Raw genomic sequence first — 16,335 nt, forward strand, 5'->3', positions numbered from 1 at the left:
ACTAGCTAGCTAACATCCCTGACCATGAGCTCATTAAACTACTCATTCCCTGCTAAAGAAGAAGATATCTACTGGACGAAGAAAGAAGCGCTGAACATTGTCGTGAAAGAAGAAGAAGATGATATTACAGTGAAAGGAGAGAAAGAACATTTTAGAATTAAAAAGGAAGCAGAGGAGGCTGTTACAGTGAAAGAAGAGGAAGAACATTTTGGAGTGGAAGAGAGGATAGAGGCTGTCACAGTGGAAAAGGAAGAGGAAGACGCTTTCAGAATGAAAAAGGAGGAAGAGGAGACTATCACATTGAAAGAAGAAGAGGAGGATGTTACCGTGAATAAATATAAAGAACCTTTAGGAGTGAAAGAGACAGCCAGAGTGGAAGAGGATGATGTTATAGGGGGGAAAGAGGAAGAACCTTTTAGAGAGGAAGAGGATGCTATCTCAATAAAGGTGAAGGAAGAAGACGTTTTGGGAGTGAAAGAGGAGGAGACAGAAGATCAGATTAACACCAGTGAGTACTGTCTTCAACAGGGACACAAACTATGCCGTTGTTGAACTATAATATATTTAAAAGTCATGATGAATGTGGTCATTTTGTTTCGACATATTCATGCCTCTTGTAAGACTCTGTGATTGTAATAGACGGTCGGTCATAAGTTCACCATTTGTTTGATGTTGTCACTCACACAGGCGAGAGACATGACTATTGTGGATCCTCTGGGGAGCCTCAACAACATCCTGATACTGACGAGGCAGAGAAGAGTCTCTCCAGATCAGAACACCAGATGGTACAGCTTGTTCTGGTCTAGCATACAGCTTTCTCTCTCTGGGTCTGGGATTCTGTAAGGCACTTTATGACAACAGTGACATCAGCATCCATAATGATCTGTGTCTGTGTCCCCTCTTTATCGTTACCAGGACAACGCTAGCCCTTCCACCCTCCCGGAGTCCCCATGTCGTGCCTCTCCTGGTAGCACCTTACTGCTGGGTATGAAGAGGTTGTCTGTGCTGCTGGTGGACTACAGGAAAACAACAGGGCTGAGTGGAACTGTGAGAGGAGGAGAAGAGATGAAAGGATCAGATTTGACTCATCAAAGTAAGTGATGTAGTTTAGTTTGAACAAATACAATATATCTGCCCACTGGTATCTGTTCCCAGTAGGGCTGGTATCTGTTCCCAGTAGGGCTGGTATCTGTTCCCAGTAGGGCTGGTATCTGTTCCCAGTAGGGCTGTCCCCAACTAATACAAATACAACTTTGCACACTGTTGGCATTCTCTCAACCAACTTCATCTGTTACCAGGACAACCAGCAGAGTTCTGTTAATTCTGGGATTGAACCCGGGTCTGTAGTGACACCTTAAGCACTGTGATGCAGTGCTTTAGACCGCTGTGCCACTCAGGTGGCAGCTCCTTTGTTTGGCTGATGTTGAGGGACCGGTTGTTTAGCTGGCACCACGCTCGTTGTCCTCAGGGGCTCCACGGCATCTCTGAGCGGGAAAAAATCTATTTTAGCTCATCCGGTAGGGTGTCGTTGGTGTCCGCGACGTGACTCGTTTTTTTTTATTCCGTGACCGTTAGAAGCCCCTGCCTCGTGACTCACTAAATAAGTCTTCAACATTCTAGTACCACATGACTGACAGACTGACTACTACCACAGACTGACTACTACCACATGGACAGACTGACTACTACCACATGGACAGACTGACTACTACCACATGGACAGACTTCATTAGTGTGTTTGTGGGGAGCATGCTGTTTATTTAGTCAGGCTGTTTATTTAGTCAGGCTGTTTATTTAGTCAGGCTGTTTATTTAGTCGGGCTGTTTATTTAGTCAGGCTGTTTATTTAGTCAGGCAATGCCCACATTATTCTGATATATTTTAGAATGTTAATTATGTGAACGTCAATGCATAATGCCATTGTGGGTAGGCAAATAATAACAATACAAATAATTGTTAAAATGGTAATGCATATGTTTTTAGCAGACTGACATTTTGGTTTTTTTAATCCTTTTGGCTATTACAACAATTACACTTAAAAAGTCGGTCCTTGAAAATTACAATGAAGTTTGAAAAAAGTCCTTAAGTTCTTGAATTCGACTTGCCAATGTCTGCATGAATTCCTGCGACTTTGCTCAGCCAAATGAAAGATAAAATAACTAATAAATAAATAAATAAATAATAAAAAATAATTTAAATAAATAAATAAAATAAATGATGCATCATTCAGTTTCCTGGCATATCATCATCTTGTCCCCCGGACAGTAAATCTCAGTCTGCCGCTGGCAAATGTACCTGAATGTTCAACCCTGTGTGTGCGGTGCGTGTTGGGTCTATATGTCTACCACTTCGTGTAGCCGTTAGCGATGCTTATGTCTTCGTGTAGCCGTTAGCGATGCTTATGTCTTCGTGTAGCCGCTAGCGATGCTTATGTCTTCGTGTAGCCGTTAGCGATGCTTATGTCTTCGGGTAATCGTGATTATTTGCATCGGCCATTTTGTTTTGAAAATTCCCCGTCACAACTGCGCTACAGAAACACTGCTGGACAAACAAGGCTGTCTGGCTGGTGCCACTTGAATTAAAGGGTAACTACACATTCAGGTTTTCCCAGATTTCCCCTGATGTGGTTTAAGCATTGTTGTGGAATTAGAACATCCAACTATGTTTTTCAATTGAAAAGTTGGAAAGGTTTTGAGAGAGAGAACCTGTGGGAAAAAATGGGGGGAAAATCAGTCCTCCTCACATTTTTGTTTTGTTGTCGTGGTATCTCTTTTCTTTGCTGTTACGGTAAATAAATCTAAATCAATGTAAGAACACAGGGGAATGTTCATTTAAAAGATTGCTAGTCATTATTAGCCTGGTTCTATTATGGGACACAGGCCAGGTCATTATAAATTATCACATTTAATTGAGGGAAACTGTATTTACTATCACTGTTGTGGTTGTCTCACCAAGCTACCGTAAGATGGATGCACTAACTGAGGGAAACTGTAATTACTATCACTGTTGTGGTTGTCTCACCAAGCTACCTTAAGATGGTTACTCTAACAAGTTGCTCTGAATAGTGACCATACTATTCCCTTAAAGCCACACAGTGTGAAATACATGGGTCATGTGAACAATGGAGCACATGCATCACATGCTAAGAGCACTTGACTGTAAGTCTCTCTGGATAAGAGGGTCTGATAAATGACAAATGTATGTGGAGATTTCATTCAGGTCTCCCTGTTTTAACCACTCTGTTTGTCTTTGGCAGAAGAGAGACCCGACTCAGAGGAACCAGAGACGTCTGAACCAGCGAGACGACACCACTGTTCCCAGTGTGGAAAGAGTTATACCCGTTTATGGAGCCTGAAAAACCACAAGAGAACACATGCAGGGAAGAAGCCTTATCACTGCTCTCAGTGTGGAAAGAGTTTTAGCTGGTCTGGGCAACTGAAAGAACACGAGAGAATACACACAGGAGACAAGCCTTACCATTGCTTCCAGTGTGGAAAGAGTTTTACCCGGTTTGGGAGCCTTGAAATACATAAAAGAATACACACAGGAGACAAGCCTTACCACTGCTTCCAGTGTGGAAAGAGATTTATCCAGTCAACACATCTGAACGAGCATAAGAGAATACACACAGGGGAAAAACCATTCCAATGCTCTCAGTGTGGAAGGACATTTTCCCGATCAGGGGACCTGAAATCTCATAAAAGAATACACACAGGGGAAAAGCCTTATCACTGTTCGCATTGTAAAAGTAGTTTTAGCTGGTCAGGGCAACTGAACGAGCATGAGAGAACACACACCGGAGTGAAGCCTTACCACTGCTCCCAGTGTGGAAAGAGTTTTACAAGGTTGGGGTCCCTTAAATCACATAAGATATATATACACACACACAAGAGACAAGCCCTATAACTACTCCCAGTGTGAAAATAAGTATTTATCATTAGGGGACATAAAAAAAGCAAACACTCTGTAATGCTCTCAGTGTGGAATGGGATCTGAATGCGCATAGGAGAATACACACGAGAGAAGCCACTCCAATGCTTGCAGTGTGGGAAGAGTTATCCCCGGCAAGGGTATTTAGAAACTTATGAGACACACATGAAATCAAAATGTAGGTTTCCAACCTAAATAGACACACAAAAGTAACTGCTATTTCATGTGTAATTACATCATTCTGACATGCTAAAACTTGGTATACTTTGGAAAGAAGACATCTGGGAGATTGAGGAATGATCAGAAGAAGACATCTGGGAGATTATGTTGAAGTTATCAGAAGATAGGAGTTACATAGTTCAGAATACATAAGATCAAGCACACACAAAATACATTTTTTATTTTTTATTTTGGCCCCTGCTCAAAAGATCAATGGAGGGCATTACTTCACCAGCTATCCTATTACTATTATGTGATTAGCCCAGTTGGTGTTGTAATGTTAACTCCCATGGGAGGAATTATGATGTTATTTTTCTATCATTGTAAATTGTGTATAGAGATTGAGCTGACATTTATTATCTTATGTATATTGTTTATTGGATTTACATTGAAATAATGCTCTCTTTCATCCTGTTTACCTGTGTACACAGACCACTTGTATACTCTGGTTTATCATTAAAACTCCTACTGTTAGACTGAGCTTCTGTGCCTGTTATCACTCTTTGACCGGGTGCTCAAAACCTCTATAAGCACATGGCTACTCAAAAACCTCTATAGGCACATGGCTACTCAAAAACCTCTATAAGCACATGGCTACTCAAAAACCTCTATAAGCACATGGCTACTCAAAAACCTCTATAGGCACATGGCTACTCAAAAACCTCTATAAGCACATGGCTACTCAAAAACCTCTATAAGCACATGGCTACTCAAAAACCTCTATAGGCACATGGCTACTCAAAAACCTCTATAAGCACATGGCTACTCAAAAACCTCTATAGGCACATGGCTACTCAAAAACCTCTATAAGCACATGGCTACTCAAAAACCTCTATAAGCACATGGCTACTCAAAAACCTCTATAGGCACATGGCTACTCAAAAACCTCTATAGGCACATGGCTACTCAAAAACCTCTATAGGCACATGGCTACTCAAAAACCTCTATAGGCACATGGCTACTCAAAATACTCTATAAGCACATGGCTACTCAAAACCTCTATAAGCACATGGCTACTCAAAAACCTCTATAGGCACATGGCTACTCAAAACCTCTATAAGCACATGGCTACTCAAAAACCTCTATAGGCACATGGCTACTCAAAAACCTCTATAGGCACATGGCTACTCAAAAACCTCTATAAGCACATGGCTACTCAAAAACCTCTATAAGCACATGGCTACTCAAAACCTCTATAGGCACATAGCTACTCAAAACCTCTATAAGCACATGGCTACTCAAAAACCTCTATAAGCACATGGCTACTCAAAAACCTCTATAAGCACATGGCTACTCAAAAACCTCTTAAGGATCGCCCCCTTTTGTTTTTTTTAAAATTTTCGCCCTAAAATGACATACCCAAATCTAACTGCCTGCCTTCTTGGTACCATCTGAAAGGAAACACTTTGAAGTTTGTGGAAATGTGAAAGGAATGTAGGAGAATAAAACACATTAGATAAAAGTAAAAGATAATACAAAGAAAAAAACAAAACTTTTTTTGTACCATCTTTGAAATGCAAGAGAAAGGCCTTTCCAGCCCAGGTGCAATTTAGATATTGGCCCCTAGATGGCAGCAGTGTACATGCAAAGTTTTTAGTCTGATCCAATGAACCATTGCATTTCTGTAAAAAAAAAATGGTATGAAGACTGCCAAAATGTGCTTAGTTTGTTAATTAACTATTCATGTTCAAAACTGTGCACTCTCCTCAAACAATAGCAATGGTATTCTTTCACTGTAATAGCTACTGTAAATTAGACAGTGCCGTTAGATTAACAAGAATGTAAGCTTTCTGCCAATATCAGATATGTCTATGTCCTGGGAAATGTTCTTGTTACTTACATTACAACCTCATGCTAATCGCATTAGCCTATGTTAAATCAACCGTCCCACAGGGTACCCACCAATCCTGAAGTTAATATGCATTTGCGGTGATAGGGCGCCTGGAGCATTGACTGATTGGCGTTACACCATCGAGCAGTTTGAAGAACGTGCATTTGGGCCACTGACCTGTGGACAGAAATGTTTATACTTGCACAAGGTAAGCTATTCATGCCTTATATTGTTTAACCTATGTGTTATAGCTACTGCTATAACAGCTATCTGAGCAGCTAACCGATCGCTGCAGCTGTAAATAGTCCATCTGTAAATAGCCCACCCAATCTACCTACCTCATCCCCATACTGAAGGGAAGAGTGCCTGGATTCAGGGGGTGGGTGGTGACGCTGGGGGCAGCAGCGAGCCCCAATCCCTGCTGCAGCACCATCCTCTCCTTCTGACGCCGGGAGTACCTGAAACAGGGAGAGAAAACAAACACATGCCGTCACTCAGATTGTCATTAGTCACGTCACACATGTAACAAGTCCCTCATAAGTTAATGTCTTACCACTGACTGATGGTCCTTTGATTCAGCTCAAAGAGCTGAAGGTTGGTCTGGGCCATCAACCTCGGGCTGTTCAGCACTGCATCTCTGATGGCCACGTAGTTTGTCAGAATGAGCACGCACCTGCTCTTCTTTACACCGGGAGACTGCATGGCTCTAGGATGGATTTGGCAGAGCTGACTGCAAATGGCTGACTGCAAATGGCTAGTTTGCAGGGTCCGAGTTGAGTCTGAGAAGGCAACTGAAACAGGAGATAAATAATTAGAGAACATTCAAAAATAATGAGAGCCATCACCTGACCTTCATATGCATTTAATGTAGCGGCAATATAATAGTCAGGTGAAGGACATGAACGCTAACAACATACCGTCGGAGAGTATTTTCCTAGGATAATGGACGACTTCCCCTTCGTTGCCTTGAACCGCCCCTGATCGATCCTCTCCTGGTGTTGGGAAGGGTAGATCAAGCGCTGCTTGTCGAAGTCTGGCAGCGCCAGCCACAGCTCCACCAGACCGTCTACCTGGTCCGACAGCCACTGACGGTTCCTCACCCCCACCAAGGCCCTGGCAAGCCTGCGGACAAGCTGGTAGCCCGGCATTGCATCAGGGACTTGCTTCTCCTCCTGAAGATAAAGAGACATGGAATAATTGATGAGGACAATGTCACACATTTAGGGGTAACACATAAGATTCTTCTACAAAGGAAATAGGAGATATTATTTTATATTGTGGAACTGAAAATCACACAGATGGAATCTGTTAAAATGTAACATGTTTCAAGTTAAACTGTAATTTGTTTGTTATCCTGTTTAGTGAATGATTACTGTGAGTATTAATGGAGTTCGGGTCATGAAACTGTGTGTATGCTAATTTAGAAACCATGACCCAGTCAGATAAGAGGAAATTGCCTAGGATCAGAGACCAGGGCCCAGAAGATGGTTCGCTAAACAAAGAGAGGACCAAGAACATTCCACAGGGGAAAGACGTTGGGGTCATAGAATGTAAAGCTGGGAAGGTGACGTCTACAGGGAAGAGTATAAGATGTGCTGTTAGCTTTCTAAGTGTATGCACTCAGCTGCTGAAGGCATCCTTGTTATTAAATAAACACCCAAAACTTGTCTTGAGTTTGTCTCAATTCCTTATTTAAAAGAGGTTGCACTGGCATGTATTTTTTTTTTTACAACGCTAAGGGTCATAGGTTATAATTATTATTAATTAATTACCTCTGAATCAGAGGAGTGGTCAGGGTGAGGAGTACCGTGTCGACCAGGGGCCTCGAAGAGGTTCTGTCTTCAGGGGTGGTGGGACTGGATGGCCCGGAACAGAGTGCGTCAGCGTGTTCCCATGACAGAGGTGCCGCTTAGATGGAGGACGGGGCGCTAATAGGAGTGATATACCCCCCGCGAGTACAGGTACTCCACTTCACTCCTGAGAGCCGCCATGCTAAACTTCGCTATGGATCCAATTTTGTCACAACATTTTAAACAGACATCAAAGTCAGACTCAGACTCTCTCTCTCTCTCTCTCCCTCTACTAATTGGGGAGTTAGTTATAAGTATCCTTGGCCAGGCCATGTTGCAGAAAACGGGGGAAGGATGGGAAGTGGTCGGGGCAGGGGAACAAAGACTTGGGGAGGAGCAACTAAAAGCAGCAGGTGAGGGAGGGGTTACAGACCAAGAGTCCTGAATCATAAAAGGCTTTGTTTTTAAACTACATTTTAGTCTAAGATCAATCTTAAAAAAAATCTAAAGTCAATTCTATTTCAAGTTCTACATCTCCAAATAAAGTTTAAACATCACAGCAATATTCTAGGGGTGGTTTTTGAGGGTCTGAACTCTGTTTGACCCCAACCATGACCAGAACCTTCAGAGGGGTTGTGATCTATATATGAGGGCCTCTCATAGCTTTGAATTGTGCTCGCTTTGGCAGCAGATATACTAAAATTGGATCGATACAGAGAAGATTAGCATGGCCCCTGCGAAAGGATGACACGCAAATCCGTGAAGCGCTCCTTATTTTCCTCACACGTCGAGACACAGAGAAATTGGAACCAAACAGAGAAGATTGGGCGGTAGTGACCCGGGGAGAATAAATTGTCCATTCCCCTCAGTCTAGTCTAAGGAGGAGGGGAAATGCTGGATGAGAGAAGCTCAGTCTACAGTAGAATGACAGGAACATTTGTGAAGCCTTCCTTATTTTGAAATGGGGAATGACACGCAGCCTGAGACCAACTTTATTCAACATGTAGACAAATAATTGGCGAGTTAGGCACGGTTGCAGTCTGAGTTCAACTTTATTCAAAGTTTAGAAATGAATTGGGGAGTGAGACAAGGTTGCACTCTGAGTCCAACTTTATTCAATATCTACAAATGAATTGGAGAGAGACTTGTGTTCAATTTTAGTCCAGTTGTATTAAACATAACAAACTTGAATGTCACAACATTTTAAACAGACATCAGACTCTCTCTCTCTCTCTCTCTCTCTCTCTCTCTCTCTCTCTCTCTCTCTCTCTCTCTCTCTCTCTCTCTCTCTCTCTCTCTCTCTCTCTCTCTCTCTCTCTCTCTCTCTCTCTCTCTCTCTCTCTCTCTCTCTCTCTCTCTCTCTCTCTCTCTCTCTCTCTCTCTCTCTCTCTCTCTCTCTCTCTCTCTCCCTCTACTAATTGGGGAGTTAGTTATAAGTATCCTTGGCCAGGCCATGTTGCAGAAAACGGGGGAAGGGTGGGAAGTGGTCGGGGCAGGGGAACAAAGACTTGGGGAGGAGCAACTAAAAGCAGCAGGTGAGGGAGGGGTTACAGACCAAGAGTCCTGAATCATAAAAGGCTTTGTTTTTAAACTACATTTTAGTCTAAGATCAATCTTGAAAAAAATCTAAAGTCAAATCTATTTCAAGTTCTACATCTCCAAATAAAGTTTAAACATCACAGCAATAATTCTAGGGGTGGTTTTTGAGGGTCTGAACTCTGTTTGACCCCAACCATGACCAGAACCTTCAGAGAGGTAGTGATCTATATATGAGGGCCTCTCATAGCTTTGTATTGTGCTCGCTTTGGCAGCACATATACTAAAATTGGATCGATACAGAGAAGATTAGCATGGCCCCTGCGAAAGGATGACACGCAAATCCGTGAAGCGCTCCTTATTTTCCTCACACGTCGAGACACAGAGAAATTGGAACCAAACAGAGAAGATTGGGCGGTAGTGACCCGGGGAGAATAAATTGTCCATTCCCCTCAGTCTAGTCTAAGGAGGAGGGGAAATGCTGGATGAGAGAAGCTCAGTCTACAGTAGAATGACAGGAACATTTGTGAAGACTTCCTTATTTTGAAATGGGGAGTGAGACAAGGTTGCAGCCTGAGACCAACTTTATTCAACATGTAGACAAATAATTGGCGAGTTAGGCACGGTTGCAGTCTGAGTTCAACTTTATTCAAAGTTTAGAAATGAATTGGGGAGTGAGACAAGGTTGCACTCTGAGTCCAACTTTATTCAATATCTACAAATGAATTGGAGAGAGACTTGTGTTCAATTTTAGTCCAGTTGTATTAAACATAACAAACTTGAATGTCACAACATTTTAAACAGACATCAAAGTCAGACTCAGACTCAAACTCTCTCGCTCTCTCTCTCTCTCCCTCTACTAATTGGGGAGTTAGTTATAAGTATCCTTGGCCAGGCCATGTTGCAGAAAACGGGGGAAGGGTGGGAAGTGGTCGGGGCAGGGGAACAAAGACTTGGGGAGGAGCAACTAAAAGCAGCAGGTGAGGGAGGGGTTACAGACCAAGAGTCCTGAATCATAAAAGGCTTTGTTTTTAAACTACATTTTAGTCTAAGATCAATCTTGAAAAAAATCTAAAGTCAATTCTATTTCAAGTTCTACATCTCCAAATAAAGTTTAAACATCACAGCAATATTCTAGGGGTGGTTTTTGAGGGTCTGAACTCTGTTTGACCCCAACCATGACCAGAACCTTCAGAGAGGTTGTGATCTATATATGAGGGCCTCTCATAGCTTTGTATTGTGCTCGCTTTGGCAGCACATATACTAAAATTGGATCGATACAGAGAAGATTAGCATGGCCCCTGCGAAAGGATGACACGCAAATCCTGTGAAGCGCTCCTTATTTTCCTCACACGTCGAGACACAGAGAAATTGGAACCAAACAGAGAAGATTGGGCGGTAGTGACCCGGGGAGAATAAATTGTCCATTCCCCTCAGTCTAGTCTAAGGAGGAGGGGAAATGCTGGATGAGAGAAGCTCAGTCTACAGTAGAATGACAGGAACATTTGTGAAGACTTCCTTATTTTGAAATGGGGAGTGAGACAAGGTTGCAGCCTGAGACCAACTTTATTCAACATGTAGACAAATAATTGGCGAGTTAGGCACGGTTGCAGTCTGAGTTCAACTTTATTCAAAGTTTAGAAATGAATTGGGGAGTGAGACAAGGTTGCACTCTGAGTCCAACTTTATTCAATATCTACAAATGAATTGGAGAGAGACTTGTGTTCAATTTTAGTCCAGTTGTATTAAACATAACAAACTTGAATGTCACAACATTTTAAACAGACATCAAAGTCAGACTCAGACTCAAACTCTCTCCCTCTACTAATTGGGGAGTTAGTTATAAGTATCCTTGGCCAGGCCATGTTGCAGAAAACGGGGGAAGGGTGGGAAGTGGTCGGGGCAGGGGAACAAAGACTTGGGGAGGAGCAACTAAAAGCAGCAGGTGAGGGAGGGGTTACAGACCAAGAGTCCTGAATCATAAAAGGCTTTGTTTTTAAACTACATTTTAGTCTAAGATCAATCTTTAAAAAAATCTAAAGTCAATTCTATTTCAAGTTCTACATCTCCAAATAAAGTTTAAACATCACAGCAATATTCTAGGGGTGGTTTTTGAGGGTCTGAACTCTGTTTGACCCCAACCATGACCAGAACCTTCAGAGGGGTTGTGATCTATATATGAGGGCCTCTCATAGCTTTGTATTGTGCTCGCTTTGGCAGCACATATACTAAAATTGGATCGATACAGAGAAGATTAGCATGGCCCCTGCGAAAGGATGACACGCAAATCCGTGAAGCGCTCCTTATTTTCCTCACACGTCGAGACACAGAGAAATTGGAACCAAACAGAGAAGATTGGGCGGTAGTGACCCGGGGAGAATAAATTGTCCATTCCCCTCAGTCTAGTCTAAGGAGGAGGGGAAATGCTGGATGAGAGAAGCTCAGTCTACAGTAGAATGACAGGAACATTTGTGAAGACTTCCTTATTTTGAAATGGGGAGTGAGACAAGGTTGCAGCCTGAGACCAACTTTATTCAACATGTAGACAAATAATTGGCGAGTTAGGCACGGTTGCAGTCTGAGTTCAACTTTATTCAAAGTTTAGAAATGAATTGGGGAGTGAGACAAGGTTGCACTCTGAGTCCAACTTTATTCAATATCTACAAATGAATTGGAGAGAGACTTGTGTTCAATTTTAGTCCAGTTGTATTAAACATAACAAACTTGAATGTCACAACATTTTAAACAGACATCAAAGTCAGACTCAGACTCAAACTCTCTCGCTCTCTCTCTCTCTCCCTCTACTAATTGGGGAGTTAGTTATAAGTATCCTTGGCCAGGCCATGTTGCAGAAAACGGGGGAAGGGTGGGAAGTGGTCGGGGCAGGGGAACAAAGACTTGGGGAGGAGCAACTAAAAGCAGCAGGTGAGGGAGGGGTTACAGACCAAGAGTCCTGAATCATAAAAGGCTTTGTTTTTAAACTACATTTTAGTCTAAGATCAATCTTGAAAAAAATCTAAAGTCAATTCTATTTCAAGTTCTACATCTCCAAATAAAGTTTAAACATCACAGCAATATTCTAGGGGTGGTTTTTGAGGGTCTGAACTCTGTTTGACCCCAACCATGACCAGAACCTTCAGAGAGGTTGTGATCTATATATGAGGGCCTCTCATAGCTTTGTATTGTGCTCGCTTTGGTAGCACATATACTAAAATTGGATCGATACAGAGAAGATTAGCATGGCCCCTGCGAAAGGATGACACGCAAATCCTGTGAAGCGCTCCTTATTTTCCTCACACGTCGAGACACAGAGAAATTGGAACCAAACAGAGAAGATTGGGCGGTAGTGACCCGGGGAGAATAAATTGTCCATTCCCCTCAGTCTAGTCTAAGGAGGAGGGGAAATGCTGGATGAGAGAAGCTCAGTCTACAGTAGAATGACAGGAACATTTGTGAAGACTTCCTTAATTTTGAAATGGGGAGTGAGACAAGGTTGCAGCCTGAGACCAACTTTATTCAACATGTAGACAAATAATTGGCGAGTTAGGCACGGTTGCAGTCTGAGTTCAACTTTATTCAAAGTTTAAAAATGAATTGGGGAGTGAGACAAGGTTGCACTCTGAGTCCAACTTTATTCAATATCTACAAATGAATTGGAGAGAGACTTGTGTTCAATTTTAGTCCAGTTGTATTAAACATAACAAACTTGAATGTCACAACATTTTAAACAGACATCAAAGTCAGACTCAGACTCAAACTCTCTCCCTCTACTAATTGGGGAGTTAGTTATAAGTATCCTTGGCCAGGCCATGTTGCAGAAAACGGGGGAAGGGTGGGAAGTGGTCGGGGCAGGGGAACAAAGACTTGGGGAGGAGCAACTAAAAGCAGCAGGTGAGGGAGGGGTTACAGACCAAGAGTCCTGAATCATAAAAGGCTTTGTTTTTAAACTACATTTTAGTCTAAGATCAATCTTGAAAAAAATCTAAAGTCAATTCTATTTCAAGTTCTACATCTCCAAATAAAGTTTAAACATCACAGCAATATTCTAGGGGTGGTTTTTGAGGGTCTGACCTCTGTTTGACCCCAACCATGACCAGAACCTTCAGAGAGGTTGTGATCTATATATGAGGGCCTCTCATAGCTTTGTATTGTGCTCGCTTTGGCAGCACATATACTAAAATTGGATCGATACAGAGAAGATTAGCATGGCCCCTGCGAAAGGATGACACGCAAATCCGTGAAGCGCTCCTTATTTTCCTCACACGTCGAGACACAGAGAAATTGGAACCAAACAGAGAAGATTGGGCGGTAGTGACCCGGGGAGAATAAATTGTCCATTCCCCTCAGTCTAGTCTAAGGAGGAGGGGAAATGCTGGATGAGAGAAGCTCAGTCTACAGTAGAATGACAGGAACATTTGTGAAGACTTCCTTAATTTTGAAATGGGGAGTGAGACAAGGTTGCAGCCTGAGACCAACTTTATTCAACATGTAGACAAATAATTGGCGAGTTAGGCACGGTTGCAGTCTGAGTTCAACTTTATTCAAAGTTTAAAAATGAATTGGGGAGTGAGACAAGGTTGCACTCTGAGTCCAACTTTATTCAATATCTACAAATGAATTGGAGAGAGACGTGTTCAATTTTAGTCCAGTTGTATTAAACATAACAAACTTGAATGTCACAACATTTTAAACAGACATCAAAGTCAGACTCAGACTCAAACTCTCTCTCTCTCTCTCTCCCTCTACTAATTGGGGAGTTAGTTATAAGTATCCTTGGCCAGGCCATGTTGCAGAAAACGGGGGAAGGGTGGGAAGTGGTCGGGGCAGGGGAACAAAGACTTGGGGAGGAGCAACTAAAAGCAGCAGGTGAGGGAGGGGTTACAGACCAAGAGTCCTGAATCATAAAAGGCTTTGTTTTTAAACTACATTTTAGTCTAAGATCAATCTTGAAAAAAATCTAAAGTCAATTCTATTTCAAGTTCTACATCTCCAAATAAAGTTTAAACATCACAGCAATATTCTAGGGGTGGTTTTTGAGGGTCTGAACTCTGTTTGACCCCAACCATGACCAGAACCTTCAGAGAGGTTGTGATCTATATATGAGGGCCTCTCATAGCTTTGTATTGTGCTCGCTTTGGCAGCACATATACTAAAATTGGATCGATACAGAGAAGATTAGCATGGCCCCTGCGAAAGGATGACACGCAAATCCGTGAAGCGCTCCTTATTTTCCTCACACGTCGAGACACAGAGAAATTGGAACCAAACAGAGAAGATTGGGCGGTAGTGACCCGGGGAGAATAAATTGTCCATTCCCCTCAGTCTAGTCTAAGGAGGAGGGGAAATGCTGGATGAGAGAAGCTCAGTCTACAGTAGAATGACAGGAACATTTGTGAAGACTTCCTTAATTTTGAAATGGGGAGTGAGACAAGGTTGCAGCCTGAGACCAACTTTATTCAACATGTAGACAAATAATTGGCGAGTTAGGCACGGTTGCAGTCTGAGTTCAACTTTATTCAAAGTTTAAAAATGAATTGGGGAGTGAGACAAGGTTGCACTCTGAGTCCAACTTTATTCAATATCTACAAATGAATTGGAGAGAGACTTGTGTTCAATTTTAGTCCAGTTGTATTAAACATAACAAACTTGAATGTCACAACATTTTAAACAGACATCAAAGTCAGACTCAGACTCAAACTCTCTCCCTCTACTAATTGGGGAGTTAGTTATAAGTATCCTTGGCCAGGCCATGTTGCAGAAAACGGGGGAAGGGTGGGAAGTGGTCGGGGCAGGGGAACAAAGACTTGGGGAGGAGCAACTAAAAGCAGCAGGTGAGGGAGGGGTTACAGACCAAGAGTCCTGAATCATAAAAGGCTTTGTTTTTAAACTACATTTTAGTCTAAGATCAATCTTGAAAAAAATCTAAAGTCAATTCTATTTCAAGTTCTACATCTCCAAATAAAGTTTAAACATCACAGCAATATTCTAGGGGTGGTTTTTGAGGGTCTGAACTCTGTTTGACCCCAACCATGACCAGAACCTTCAGAGAGGTTGTGATCTATATATGAGGGCCTCTCATAGCTTTGTATTGTGCTCGCTTTGGCAGCACATATACTAAAATTGGATCGATACAGAGAAGATTAGCATGGCCCCTGCGAAAGGATGACACGCAAATCCGTGAAGCGCTCCTTATTTTCCTCACACGTCGAGAAATTGGAACCAAACAGAGAAGATTGGGCGGTAGTGACCCGGGGAGAATAAATTGTCCATTCCCCTCAGTCTAGTCTAAGGAGGAGGGGAAATGCTGGATGAGAGAAGCTCAGTCTACAGTAGAATGACAGGAACATTTGTGAAGACTTCCTTAATTTTGAAATGGGGAGTGAGACAAGGTTGCAGCCTGAGACCAACTTTATTCAACATGTAGACAAATAATTGGCGAGTTAGGCACGGTTGCAGTCTGAGTTCAACTTTATTCAAAGTTTAAAAATGAATTGGGGAGTGAGACAAGGTTGCACTCTGAGTCCAACTTTATTCAATATCTACAAATGAATTGGAGAGAGACTTGTGTTCAATTTTAGTCCAGTTGTATTAAACATAACAAACTTGAATGTCACAACATTTTAAACAGACATCAAAGTCAGACTCAGACTCAAACTCTCTCCCTCTACTAATTGGGGAGTTAGTTATAAGTATCCTTGGCCAGGCCATGTTGCAGAAAACGGGGGAAGGGTGGGAAGTGGTCGGGGCAGGGGAACAAAGACTTGGGGAGGAGCAACTAAAAGCAGCAGGTGAGGGAGGGGTTACAGACCAAGAGTCCTGAATCATAAAAGGCTTTGTTTTTAAACTACATTTTAGTCTAAGATCAATCTTGAAAAAAATCTAAAGTCAATTCTATTTCAAGTTCTACATCTCCAAATAAAGTTTAAACATCACAGCAATATTCTAGGGGTGGTTTTTGAGGGTCTGAACTCTGTTTGACCCCAACCATGACCAGAACCTTCAGAGAGGTTGTGATCTATATATGAGGGCC

General features: G+C 42.3%; 9 non-coding genes across 9 annotated transcripts; all 9 read left to right on the plus strand.

The window, feature by feature from the left end:
- The first annotated feature begins 725 nt into the window (after positions 1–725).
- Positions 726–3,415, plus strand: LOC110523081. Its single transcript, XR_005036650.1, has 3 exons — positions 726–785; positions 916–1,093; positions 3,256–3,415. It is a non-coding gene; the product is annotated as an uncharacterized LOC110523081 (transcript).
- A 5,030-nt stretch (positions 3,416–8,445) lies between these two features.
- LOC118940645 lies at positions 8,446–8,548 on the plus strand. The gene has a single exon (XR_005037233.1). It is a non-coding gene; the product is annotated as a U6 spliceosomal RNA (small nuclear RNA).
- A 1,016-nt stretch (positions 8,549–9,564) lies between these two features.
- LOC118940627 lies at positions 9,565–9,671 on the plus strand. The gene has a single exon (XR_005037215.1). It is a non-coding gene; the product is annotated as a U6 spliceosomal RNA (small nuclear RNA).
- Positions 9,672–10,544: 873 nt separating this feature from the next.
- On the plus strand, positions 10,545–10,652 carry LOC118940639. Its single transcript, XR_005037227.1, has one exon. It is a non-coding gene; the product is annotated as a U6 spliceosomal RNA (small nuclear RNA).
- An 857-nt stretch (positions 10,653–11,509) lies between these two features.
- LOC118940628 lies at positions 11,510–11,616 on the plus strand. The gene has a single exon (XR_005037216.1). It is a non-coding gene; the product is annotated as a U6 spliceosomal RNA (small nuclear RNA).
- An 873-nt stretch (positions 11,617–12,489) lies between these two features.
- On the plus strand, positions 12,490–12,597 carry LOC118940638. Its single transcript, XR_005037226.1, has one exon. It is a non-coding gene; the product is annotated as a U6 spliceosomal RNA (small nuclear RNA).
- An 858-nt stretch (positions 12,598–13,455) lies between these two features.
- Positions 13,456–13,562, plus strand: LOC118940575. Its single transcript, XR_005037163.1, has one exon. It is a non-coding gene; the product is annotated as a U6 spliceosomal RNA (small nuclear RNA).
- An 868-nt stretch (positions 13,563–14,430) lies between these two features.
- Positions 14,431–14,537, plus strand: LOC118940576. Its single transcript, XR_005037164.1, has one exon. It is a non-coding gene; the product is annotated as a U6 spliceosomal RNA (small nuclear RNA).
- Positions 14,538–15,395: 858 nt separating this feature from the next.
- LOC118940629 lies at positions 15,396–15,502 on the plus strand. Its single transcript, XR_005037217.1, has one exon. It is a non-coding gene; the product is annotated as a U6 spliceosomal RNA (small nuclear RNA).
- The last annotated feature ends 833 nt before the right edge of the window (positions 15,503–16,335 follow it).

Source organism: Oncorhynchus mykiss, chromosome 17, assembly GCF_013265735.2.
Source record: "Oncorhynchus mykiss isolate Arlee chromosome 17, USDA_OmykA_1.1, whole genome shotgun sequence".
In the NCBI taxonomy this organism is placed as follows: Eukaryota; Metazoa; Chordata; class Actinopteri; order Salmoniformes; family Salmonidae; genus Oncorhynchus; species Oncorhynchus mykiss.